The sequence below is a fragment of the Borostomias antarcticus genome (assembly GCF_949987555.1).
Source record: "Borostomias antarcticus genome assembly, chromosome: 5".
NCBI classification, from domain to species: Eukaryota; Metazoa; Chordata; class Actinopteri; order Stomiiformes; family Stomiidae; genus Borostomias; species Borostomias antarcticus.
Genome location: NC_140238.1, coordinates 19,928,908 through 19,942,823, shown reverse-complemented (window position 1 = coordinate 19,942,823; position 13,916 = coordinate 19,928,908).

Genomic DNA, 13,916 nt, shown 5'->3' with positions numbered 1-13,916 from the left:
ATGACGGTTCTGTCCTGAACACATCTATGTGTCAGTATTGCGTCATACTTATAGCGCCACCTATTGGTGAAACAGAAGGTCCTCATAACTCCTCCATACATTATCCAATTTGTCCGATATAGCTCACGCTTCATGACGGTTCTGTCCTGAACACATCTATGTGTCAGTATTGCGTCATACGTATAGCGCCACCTATTGGTGAAACAGGAAGTCCCCATAACTCCTCCATACATTATCGGATTTGTCCGATATATCTCACGCTTCATGACGGTTCTGTCCTGAACACATCTATGTGTCAGTATTGCATCATACTTATAGCGCCACCTATTGGTGAAACAGGAAGTCCTCATAACTCCTCCATACATTATCCGATTTGTCCGATTTATCTCACGCTTCATGACGGTTCTGTCCTGAACACATCTATGTGTCAGTATTGCGTCATACTTATAGCGCCACCTATTGGTGAAACAGGAAGTCCTCATAACTCCTGCATACATCATCCGATTTGCACCAAATTGCTGACGCTTCATGAAGGTCACCTTCTGAACACATCTATGTGTCGGTATTGAGTAACACTTACAGCGCCACCTACTGGTGAAACAGGAAGTACTCATAACTCCTACATACATTATCCGATTTACTCCAAATTGCTCATGCTTGATGAAGGTCGCATCTTGAACACATCTGTAGGTCAGTATTGCGTCATACTTACAGCGCCACCTACTGCTTACAGGAAGTCCTCATAACTCCTACATACTTTGTCCGATTTACACAACATTTCTCACACTTCATCAAGGTACTGTCCTGAACACATCTATGCGTCGGTATTGAGTCACGCTTAGAGCGCCACCTACTGGTGACAGGAAGTTTCTGTCAGTACTGGACACCGAAATAGCACACCCTTTAACGGCGCCACACCCCGACCCGCGTGGGGTGCGAGGGCCCGCTCACTGCTGCTCGCAGCACTAGTTAGGGCCCGAGCACTGGCGGTGCGAGGCCCTATTGAAACTCGAAGGATTATTATTATTATTCTCCTTCTTCTCCTTCTTCTTCTCCTTTACTCCAAACAAATGCCTTTTAGGCGGCCTGAACATCGATGAAAACGGATGAAACTTTGCAGATACGTCAGTCCCGGTGAAAAATTTGATAATTCATGGGTGACGGAAATGGGCGTGGCAAAACGGCTCAAGAGCGCCCCCTGGAAAGTTTAAAATGGCGAGCCCCACCTTTCAGTTTGATGTAGGCTAACGAAATTCGGTGGGCATATGTATTTCATCGAGCCACACTTAAATGTCTCTTGGAGCTATACCCAACATGCAACAGGAAGTCCGCCATTTTGCTCTTAATGTGCCATTTTGTCCTTGTTTTGACCATTTCCATGCCTCGTACTTCGACGAACTCCTCCTACAGATTTCATCCGATCAACTTCATATCGGGTCAGCTTCATCTTAAGACCTTTATGATCAAAAGTTATCAAAAAAATTGAGTTTTCCCAAAACACCCTTGCTGTGGCGCCCTGCCAAAGTTTGACATTTCGCCATAAAACACGAAGTCCTCATAACTCCTCCATACATTATCCAATTTGTCCGATATATCTCACGCTTCATGACGGTTCTGTCCTGAACACATCTATGTGTCAGTATTGCGTCATACTTATAGCGCCACCTATTGGTGAAACAGTACGTCCTCATGACTCCTCCATACATTATCTGATTCGTCCGATATGTCTCACGCTTCATGACGGTTCTGTCCTGAACACATCTATGTGTCAGTATTGCGTCATACGTATAGCGCCACCTATTGGTGAAACAGGAAGTCCTCATAACTCCTCCATACATTATCCAATTTGTCCGATATATCTCACGCTTCATGACGGTTCTGTCCTGAACACATCTATGTGTCAGTATTGCATCATACTTATAGCGCCACCTATTGGTGAAACAGGAAGTCCTCATAACTCCTGCATACATCATCCGATTTGCACCAAATTGCTGACGCTTCATGAAGGTCACCTTCTGAACACATCTATGCGTCGGTATTGAGTTACACTTACAGCGCCACCTACTGGTGAAACAGGAAGTACTCATAACTCCTACATACATTATCCGATTTACTCCAAATTGCTCATGCTTGATGAAGGTCGCATCTTGAACACATCTGTAGGTCAGTATTGCGTCATACCTACAGCGCCACCTACTGCTTACAAGAAGTCCTCATAACTCCTACATACTTTGTCCGATTTACACAACATTTCTCACGCTTCATCTAGGTACTGTCCTGAACACATCTATGCATCGGTATTGAGTCACGCTTAGAGCGCCACCTACTGGTGACAGGAAGTTTCTGTCAGTACTGGACACCGAAATAGCACACCCTTTAACGGCGCCACACCCCGACCCGCGTGGGGTGCGAGGGCCCGCTCACTGCTGCTCGCAGCACTAGTTATTATTATTCTTCTCCTTCTCCTTCTCCTTCTCCTTCTTCTCCCCAAACAAATGCCTTTTTGGCGGCCTTAACATCGATGAAAACGGATGAAACTTTGCACATACGTCAGTCCCGGTAAAAAATTTGATAATTCATGGGTGACGGAAATGGGCGTGGCAAAACGGCTCAAGTGCGCCCCCTGGAAAATTTAAAATGGCGAGCCCCACCTTTCAGTTTGATGTAGTCGAACGAAATTCGGTGGGCATATGTAGTTCATCGAGACACACTAAAATGTCTCTTGGAGCTATACCCAACATGCAACAGGAAGTCCGCCATCTTGCTTTTAATGTGCCATTTTGTCCTTGTTTTGACCATTTCCATGCCTCGTACTTCAACGAACTCCTCCTACAGATTTCATCCGATCAACTTCATATTCGGTCAGCTTCATCTTAAGACCTTTGTGATCAAAAGTTATCAAAAAAATTGAGTTTTCACCAAACACCCTTGCCGTGGCGCCCCGCCAAAGTTTGACATTTCGCCATAAAACACGAAGTCCTCATAACTCCTCCATACATTATCTAATTTGTCCGATATATCTCACGCTTCATGACGGTTCTGTCCTGAACACATCTATGTTTCAGTATTGCGTCATACTTATAGCGCCACCTATTGGTGAAACAGGAAGTCCTCATAACTCCTCCATACATTATCCAATTTGTCCGATATATCTCACGCTTCATGACGGTTCTGTCCTGAACACATCTATGTTTCAGTATTGCGTCATACTTATAGGGCCACCTATAGGTGAAACAGGAAGTCCTCATAACTCCTACATACATTATCCAATTTGTCCGATATATCTCACGCTTCATGACGGTTCTGTCCTGAACACATCTATGCATCGGTATTGAGTAACACTTACAGCGCCACTTACAGCGCCACCTACTGGTGAAACAGGAAGTACTCATAACTCCTCCATACATTATCGGATTTGTCCGATATATCTCACGCTTCATGACGGTTCTGTCCTGAACACATCTATGTGTCAGTATTGCGTCATACTTATAGCGCCACCTATTGGTGAAACAGGAAGTCCTCATAACTCCTCCATACATTATCCGATTTGTCCGATATATCTCACGCTTCATGAGGGTTCTGTCCTGAACACATCTATGTGTCAGTATTGCGTCATACTTATAGCGCCACCTATTGGTGAAACAGGAAGTCCCCATAACTCCTCCATACATTATCGGATTTGTCCGATATATCTCACGCTTCATGACGGTTCTGTCCTGAACACATCTATGTGTCAGTATTGCGTCATACTTATAGCGCCACCTATTGGTGAAACAGGAAGTCCTCATAACTCCTCCATACATTATCCGATTTGTCCGATATATCTCACGCTTCATGACGGTTCTGTCCTGAACACATCTATGTGTCAGTATTGCATCATACTTATAGCGCCACCTATTGGTGAAACAGGAAGTCCTCATAACTCCTCCATACATTATCCAATTTGTCCAATATATCTCACGCTTCATGACGGTTCTGTCCTGAACACATCTATGTGTCAGTATTGCGTCATACTTATAGCGCCACCTATTGGTGAAACAGGAAGTCCTCATATCTCCTCCATACATAATCCAATTTGTCCCATATATCTCACGCTTCATGACGGTTCTGTCCTGAACACATCTATGTGTCAGTATTGCATCATACTTACAGCGCCACCTACTGGTGAAACAGGAAGTACTCATAACTCCTACATACATTATCCGATTTACTCCAAATTGCTCATGCTTGATGAAGGTCGCATCTTGAACACTTTTGTAGGTCAGTATTGCGTCATACCTACAGCGCCACCTACTGCTTACAGGAAGTCCTCATAACTCCTACATACTTTTTCCGATTTACACAACATTTCTCACGCTTCATCAAGGTACCGTCCTGAACACATCTATGCGTCGGTATTGAGTCACGCTTAGAGCGCCACCTACTGGTGACTGGACGTTTCTGTCAGTACTGGACACCGAAATAGCACACCCTTTAACGGCGCCACACCCCGACCCGCGTGGGGTGCGAGGGCCCGCTCACTGCTGCTCGCAGCACTAGTTATTATTAGGGCCCGAGCACTGGCGGTGCGAGGCCCTATTGAAATTGTAAGGATTATTAGGGCCCGAGCACTGGCGGTGCGAGGCCCTATTGAAACTCGAAGGATTATTATTCTCCTTCTCCTTCTCCTTCTTCTCCTTTACTCCAAACAAATGCCTTTTAGGCGGCCTGAACATCGATGAAAACGGATGAAACTTTGCAGATACGTCAGTCCCGGTGAAAAATTTGATAATTCATGGGTGACGGAAATGGGCGTGGCAAAACGGCTCAAGAGCGCCCCCTGGAAAGTTTCAAATGGCGAGCCCCACCTTTCAGTTTGATGTAGGCGAACGAAATTCGGAGGGCATATGTATTTCATCGAGCCACACTTAAATGTCTCTTGGAGCTATACCCAACATGCAACAGGAAGTCCGCCATTTTGCTCTTAATGTGCCATTTTGTCCTTGTTTTGACCATTTCCATGCCTCGTACTTCGACGAACTCCTCCTACAGATTTCATCCGATCAACTTCATATCGGGTCAGCTTCATCTTAAGACCTTTGTGATCAAAAGTTATCAAAAAAATTGAGTTTTCACCAAACACCCTTGCCGTGGCGCCCCGCCAAAGTTTGACATTTCGCCATAAAACACGAAGTCCTCATAACTCCTCCATACATTATTCAATTTGTCCGATATATGTCACGCTTCATGACGGTTCTGTCCTGAACACATCTATGTGTCAGTATTGCGTCATACTTATAGCGCCACCTATTGGTGAAACAGTACGTCCTCATAACTCCTCCATACATTATCCGATTTGTCCGATATGTCTCACGCTTCATGACGGTTCTGTCCTGAACACATCTATGTGTCAGTATTGCGTCATACTTATAGCGCCACCTATTGGTGAAACAGGAAGTCCTCATAACTCCTCCATACATTATCCAATTTGTCCGATATATCTCACGCTTCATGACGGTTCTGTCCTGAACACATCTATGTGTCAGTATTGCATCATACTTATAGCGCCACCTATTGGTGAAACAGGAAGTCCTCATAACTCCTCCATACATTATCCAATTTGTCCGATATATCTCACGCTTCATGACGGTTCTGTCCTGAACACATCTATGTGTCAGTATTGCGTCATACTTATAGCGCCACCTATTGGTGAAACAGGAAGTCCTCATAACTCCTACATACATTATCCAATTCGTCCGATATATCTCACGCTTCATGACTGTTCTGTCCTGAACACATCTATGTGTCAGTATTGCATCATACTTATAGCGCCACCTATTGGTGAAACAGGAAGTCCTCATAACTCCTCCATACATTATCCAATTCGTCCGATATATCTCACGCTTCATGAAGGTTCTGTCCTGAACACATCTATGTGTCAGTATTGCGTCATACTTATAGCGCCACCTATTGGTAAAACAGGAAGTCCTCATAACTCCTCCATACATTATCCGATTTGTCCGATATATCTCACGCTTCATGACGGTTCTGTCCTGAACACATCTATGTGTCAGTATTGCGTCATACTTATAGCGCCACCTATTGGTGAAACAGGAAGTCCTCATAACTCCTCCATACATTATCCGATTTGTCCGATTTATCTCACGCTTCATGACGGTTCTGTCCTGAACACATCTATGTGTCAGTATTGCGTCATACTTATAGCGCCACCTATTGGTGAAACAGGAAGTCCTCATAACTCCTGCATACATCATCCGATTTGCACCAAATTGCTGACGCTTCATGAAGGTCACCTTCTGAACACATCTATGCGTCGGTATTGAGTTACACTTACAGCGCCACCTACTGGTGAAACAGGAAGTACTCATAACTCCTACATACATTATCCGATTTACTCCAAATTGCTCATGCTTGATGAAGGTCGCATCTTGAACACATCTGTAGGTCAGTATTGCGTCATACCTACAGCGCCACCTACTGCTTACAGGAAGTCCTCATAACTCCTACATACTTTGTCCGATTTACACAACATTTCTCACGCTTCATCAAGGTACTGTCCTGAACACATCTATGCTTTGGTATTGAGTCACGCTTAGAGCGCCACCTACTGGTGACAGGAAGTTTCTGTCAGTACTGGACACCGAAATAGCACACCCTTTAACGGCGCCACACCCCGACCCGCGTGGGGTGCGAGGGCCCGCTCACTGCTGCTCGCAGCCCTAGTTATTATTATTCTTCTCCTTCTTCCGAAACAAATGCCTTTTTGGCGGCCTAAACATCGATGAAAACGGATGAAACTTTGCAGATACGTCAGTCCCGGTGAAAAATTTGATAATTCATGGGTGCCGGAAATAGGCGTGGCAAACCGGCTCAAGAGCGCCCCCTGGAAAATTTAAAATGGCGAGCCCCACCTTTCAGTTTGATGTAGGCGAACGAAATTCGGAGGGCATATGTATTTCATCGAGACACACTGAAATGTCTCTTGGAGCTATACCCAACATGCAACAGGAAGTCTGCCATTTTGCTCTTAATGTGCCATTTTGTCCTTGTTTTGACCATTTCCATGCCTCGTACTTCGACGAACTCCTCCTACAGATTTCATCCGATCAACTTCATATCGGGTCAGTTTCATCTTAAGACCTTTGTGATCAAAAGCTATCAAAAAAATTGAGTTTTCACCAAACACCCTTGCCGTGGCGCCCCGCCAAAGTTTGACATTTCGCCATAAAACACGATGTCCTCATAACTCCTCCATACATTATCGGATTTGTCCGATATATCTCACGCTTCATGACGGTTCTGTCCTGAACACATCTATGTGTCAGTATTGCGTCATACTTATAGCGCCACCTATTGGTGAAACAGGAAGTCCTCATAACTCCTCCATACATTATCCAATTTGTCCGATATATCTCACGCTTCATGACGGTTCTGTCCTGAACACATCTATGTGTCAGTATTGCGTCATACTTATAGCGCCACCTATTGGTGAAACAGGAAGTCCTCATAACTCCTCCATACATTATCCAATTTGTCCGATATATCTCACGCTTCATGACGGTTCTGTCCTGAACACATCTATGTGTCAGTATTGCGTCATACTTATAGCGCCACCTATTGGTGAAACAGGAAGTCCTCATAACTCCTCCATACATTATCCAATTTGTCCGATATATCTCACGCTTCATGACGGTTCTGTCCTGAACACATCTATGTGTCAGTATTGCGTCATACTTATAGCGCCACCTATTGGTGAAACAGGAAGTCCTCATAACTCCTCCATACATTATCCAATTTGTCCGATATATCTCACGCTTCATGACGGTTCTGTCCTGAACACATCTATGTGTCAGTATTGCGTCATACTTATAGCGCCACCTATTGGTGAAACAGGAAGTCCTCATAACTCCTCCATACATTATCCAATTTGTCCGATATATCTCACGCTTCATGACGGTCCTGTCCTGAACACATCTATGTGTCAGTATTGCGTCATACTTATAGCGCCACCTATTGGTGAAACAGGAAGTCCTCATAACTCATCCATACATTATCCAATTTGTCCGATATATCTCACGCTTCATGACGGTCCTGTCCTGAACACATCTATGTGTTAGTATTGCGTCATACTTATAGCGCCACCTATTGGTGAAACAGGAAGTCCTCATAACTCCTCCATACATTATCCGATTTGTCCGATTTATCTCACGCTTCATGACGGTTCTGTCTTGAACACATCTATGTGTCAGTATTGCTTCATACTTATAGCGCCACCTATTGGTGAAACAGGAAGTCCTCATAACTCCTGCATACATCATCCGATTTGCACCAAATTGCTGACGCTTCATGAAGGTCACCTTCTGAACACATCTATGCGTCGGTATTGAGTTACACTTACAGCGCCACCTACTGGTGAAACAGGAAGTACTCATAACTCCTACATACATTATCCGATTTACTCCAAATTGCTCATGCTTGATGAAGGTCGCATCTTGAACACATATGTAGGTCAGTATTGCGTCATACCTACAGCGCCACCTACTGCTTACAGGAAGTCCTCATAACTCCTACATACTTTGTCCGATTTACACAACATTTCTCACGCTTCATCAAGGTACTGTCCTGAACACATCTATGCCTCGGTATTGAGTCACGCTTAGAGCGCCACCTACTGGTGACAGGAAGTTTCTGTCAGTACTGGACACCGAAATAGCACACCCACTAACGGCGCCACACCCCGACCCGCGTGGGGTGCGAGGGCCCGCTCACTGCTGCTCGCAGCACTAGTTATTAGGGCCCGAGCACTGGCGGTGCGAGGCCCTATTGAATTTCGAAGGATTATTATTATTCTACCTTCTTGTTAGGGCCCGAGCACTGGCGGTGCGAGGCCCTATTGAAACTCGAAGGATTATTATTCTCCTTCTCCTTCTCCTTCTCCTTCTCCTTCTCCTTCTTCTTCTCCCCAAACAAATGCCTTTTTGGCGGTCTAAACATCGATGAAAACGGATGAAACTTTGCAGATACATCAGTCCCGGTGTAAATCGGATATTTCATGGGTGACGGAAATGGGCGTGGCAAAACGGCTCAAGAGCGCCCCCTGGAAAGTTTAAAATGGCGAGCCCCACCTTTCAGTTTGATGTAGGCGAACGAAATTCGGTGGGCATATGTATTTCATCGAGCCACACTAAAATGTCTCTTGGAGCTATACCCAACATGCAACAGGAAGTCCGCCATTTTGCTTTTAATGTGCCATTTTGTCCTTGTTTTGACCATTTCCATGCCTCGTACTTCGACGAACTCCTCCTAGAGATTTCATCCCATCAACTTCATATCGGGTCGGCTTCATCTTAAGACCTTTGTGATCAAAAGTTATCAAAAAAATTGAGTTTTCACCACACACCCTTGCCGTGGCGCCCCGCTAAAGTTTGACATTTCGCCATAAAACACGAAGTCCTCATAACTCCTCCATACATTATCCAATTTGTCCGATATATCTCACGCTTCATGACGGTCCTGTCCTGAACACATCTATGTGTCAGTATTGCGTCATACTTATAGCGCCACCTATTGGTGAAACAGGAAGTCCTCATAACTCCTCCATACATTATCCAATTTGTCCGATATATCTCACGCTTCATGACGGTTCTGTCCTGAACACATCTATGTGTCAGTATTGCGTCATACTTATAGCGCCACCTATTGGTGAAACAGGAAGTCCTCATAACTCCTCCATACATTATCCAATTTGTCCGATATATCTCACGCTTCATGACGGTTCTGTCCTGAACACATCTATGTGTCAGTATTGCGTCATACTTATAGCGCCACCTATTGGTGAAACAGGAAGTCCTCATAACTCCTCCATACATTATCCAATTTGTCCGATATATCTCACGCTTCATGACGGTTCTGTCCTGAACACATCTATGTGTCAGTATTGCGTCATACTTATAGCGCCACCTATTGGTGAAACAGGAAGTCCTCATAACTCCTCCATACATTATCCAATTTGTCCGATATATCTCACGCTTCATGACGGTTCTGTCCTGAACACATCTATGTGTCAGTATTGCGTCATACTTATAGCGCCACCTATTGGTGAAACAGGAAGTCCTCATAACTCCTCCATACATTATCCAATTTGTCCGATATATCACACGCTTCATGACGGTTCTGTCCTGAACACATCTATGTGTCAGTATTGCGTCATACTTATAGCGCCACCTATTGGTGAAACAGGAAGTCCTCATAACTCCTCCATACATTATCCAATTTGTCCGATATATCTCACGCTTCATGACGGTTCTGTCCTGAACACATCTATGTGTCAGTATTGCGTCATACTTATAGCGCCACCTATTGGTGAAACAGGAAGTCCTCATAACTCCTGCATACATTATCCAATTTGTCCGATATATCTCACGCTTCATGACGGTTCTGTCCTGAACACATCTATGTGTCAGTATTGCATCATACTTATAGCACCACCTATCGGTGAAACAGGAAGTCCTCATAACTCCTACATACGTTATCCAATTTACTCAACATTTCTCACGCTTCATCAAGGTACCGTCCTGAACACATCTATGCTTCGGTATTGAGTCACGCTTAGAGCGCCACCTACTGGTGACAGAAAGTTTCTCTCAGTACTGCACACCGAAATAGCACACCCTTTAACGGCGCCACACCCCGACACGCATGGGGTGCGAGGGCCCGCTCACTGCTGCTCGCAGCCCTAGTTCTTCTTGTTCTTCTCCCCAAACAAATGCCTTTTTGGCGGCCTAAACATCGATGAAAACGGATGAAACTTTGCAGATACGTCAGTCCCGGGGAAAAATTTGATAATTCATGGGTCACGGAAATGGGCGTGGCAAAACGGCTCAAGAGCGCCCCCTGGAAAATTTAAAATGGCAAGCCCCACCTTCCAGTTTGATGTAGGCGAACGAAATTCGGTGGGCATATGTATTTCATTGAGCCACACTAAAATGTCTCTTGGAGCTATACCCAACATGCAACAGGAAGTCCGCCATTTTGCTTTTTATGTGCCATTTTGTCCTTGTTTTGACCATTTCCATGCCTCGTACTTCAACGAACTCCTCCTACAGATTTTATCCGATCAACTTCATATCCGGTCAGCTTCATCTTAAGACCTTTGTGATCAAAAGTTATCAAAAAAATTGAGTTTTCACCATACACCCTTGCCGTGGCGCCCCGCCAAAGTTTGACATTTCGCCATAAAACACGAAGTCCTCATAACTCCTACATACATTATCCAATTTGTCCGATATATCTCACGCTTCATGACGGTTCTGTCCTGAACACATCTATGTGTCAGTATTGCGTCATACTTATAGCGCCACCTATTGGTGAAACAGGAAGTCCCCATAACTCCTCCATACATTATCGGACTTGTCCGATATATCTCACGCTTCATGACGGTTCTGTCCTGAACACATCTATGTGTCAGTATTGCGTCATACTTATAGCGCCACCTATTGGTGAAATAGGAAGTCCTCATAACTCCCACATACATTATCCAATTTGTCCGATATATCTCACGCTTCATGACGGTTCTGTCCTGAACACATCTATGTGTCAGTATTGCGTCATACTTATAGCGCCACCTATTGGTGAAACAGGAAGTCCTCATAACTACTACATACATTATCCAATTTGTCTGATATATCTCACGCTTCATGACGGTTCTCTCCTGAACACATCTATGTGTCAGTATTGCGTCATACTTATAGCGCCACCTATTGGTGAAACAGGAAGTCCTCATAACTCCTACATACATTATCCAATTTGTCCGATATATCTCACGCTTCATGACGGTTCTGTCCTGAACACATCTATGTGTCAGTATTGCGTCATACTTATAGCGCCACCTATTGGTGAAACAGGAAGTCCTCATAACTCCTCCATACATTATCCAATTTGTCCGATATATCTCACGCTTCATGACGGTTCTGTCCTGAACACATCTATGTGTCAGTATTGCGTCATACTTATAGCGCCACCTATTGGTGAAACAGGAAGTCCTCATAACTCCTCCATACATTATCCAATTCGTCCGATATATCTCACGCTTCATGAAGGTTCTGTCCTGAACACATCTATGTGTCAGTATTGCGTCATACTTATAGCGCCACCTATTGGTGAAACAGGAAGTCCTCATAACTCCTACATACGTTATCCGATTTACTCAACATTTCTCACGCTTCATCAAGGTACCGTCCTGAACACATCTATGCTTCGGTATTGAGTCACGCCTAGAGCGCCACCTACTGGTGACAGGAAGTTTCTCTCAGTACTGCACACCGAAATAGCACAGCCTTTAACGGCGCCACACCCCGACACGCGTGGGGTGCGAGGGCCCGCTCACTGCTGCTCGCAGCCCTAGTTATTATTATTCTCCTCCCCAAACAAATGCCTTTTTGGAGGCCTAAACATTGATGAAAACGGATGAAACTTTGCAGATACGTCAGTCCCGGTGAAAAATTTGATAATTCATGGGTGACGGAAATGGGCGTGGCAAAACGGCTCAAGAGCGCCCCCTGGAAAGTTTCAAATGGCGAGCCCCACCTTTCAGTTTGATGTAGGCGAACGAAATTCGGAGGGCATATGTATTTCATCGAGCCACACTAAAATGTCTCTTAGAGCTGTACCCAACATGCAACAGGAAGGCCGCCATTTTGCTTTTAATGTGCCATTTTGTCCTTGTTTTGACCATTTCCATGCCTCGTATTTCAACGAACTCCTCCTACAGATTTCATCCGATCAACTTCATACTCAGTCAGCTTCATCTTAAGCCCTTTGTGATCAAAAGTTATCAAGAAAATTGAGTTTTCACCAAACACCCTTGCCGTGGCGCCCCGCCAAAGTTTGACATTTCGCCATAAAACACGATGTCCTCATAACTTCTCCATACATTATCCGATTTGTCCGATATATCTCACGCTTCATGACGGTTCTGTCCTGAACACATCTATGTGTCAGTATTGCGTCATACTTACAGCGCCACCTATTGGTGAAACAGGAAGAACTCATAACTCCTACATACATTATCCGATTTACTCCAAATTGCTCATGCTTGATGAAGGTCGCATCTTGAACACATCTGTAGGTCAGTATTGCGTCATACCTACAGCGCCACCTACTGCTTACAGGAAGTCCTCATAACTCCTACATACTTTGTCCGATTTACACAACATTTCTCACGCTTCATCAAGGTACCATCCTGAACACATCTATGCATCGGTATTGAGTCACGCTTAGAGCGCCACCTACTGGTGACAGGAAGTTTCTGTCAGTACTGGACACCGAAATAGCACACCCTTTAACGGCGCCACACCCCGACCCGCGTGGGGTGCGAGGGCCCGCTCACTGCTGCTCGCAGCACTAGTTATTATTATTATTCTCCTTCTTCCGAAACAAATGCCTTTTTGGCGGCCTAAACATTGATGAAAACGGATGAAACTTTGCAGATACGTCAGTCCCGGTGAAAAATTTGATAATTCATGGGTGACGGAAATGGGCGTGGCAAAACGGCTCAAGAGCGCCCCCTGGAAAATTTAAAATGGCGAGCCCCACCTTTCAGTTTGATGTAGGCAAACGAAATTCGGTGGGCATATGTATTTCATCGAGACACACTAAAATGTCTCTTGGAGCTTTACCCAACATGCAACAGGAAGGCCGCCATTTTGCTTTTAATGTGCCATTTTGACCGTGTTTTAACCATTTCCATGCCTCGTACTTTGACAAACTCCTCCTATAGATTTCATCCGATCAACTTCATATCGGGTCAGCTTCATCTGAAGACCTTTGTGATCAAAAGTTATCAAAAAAATTGAGTTTTCACCAAACACCCTTGCCGTGGCGCCCCGCCAAAGTTTGACATTTCGCCATAAAACACG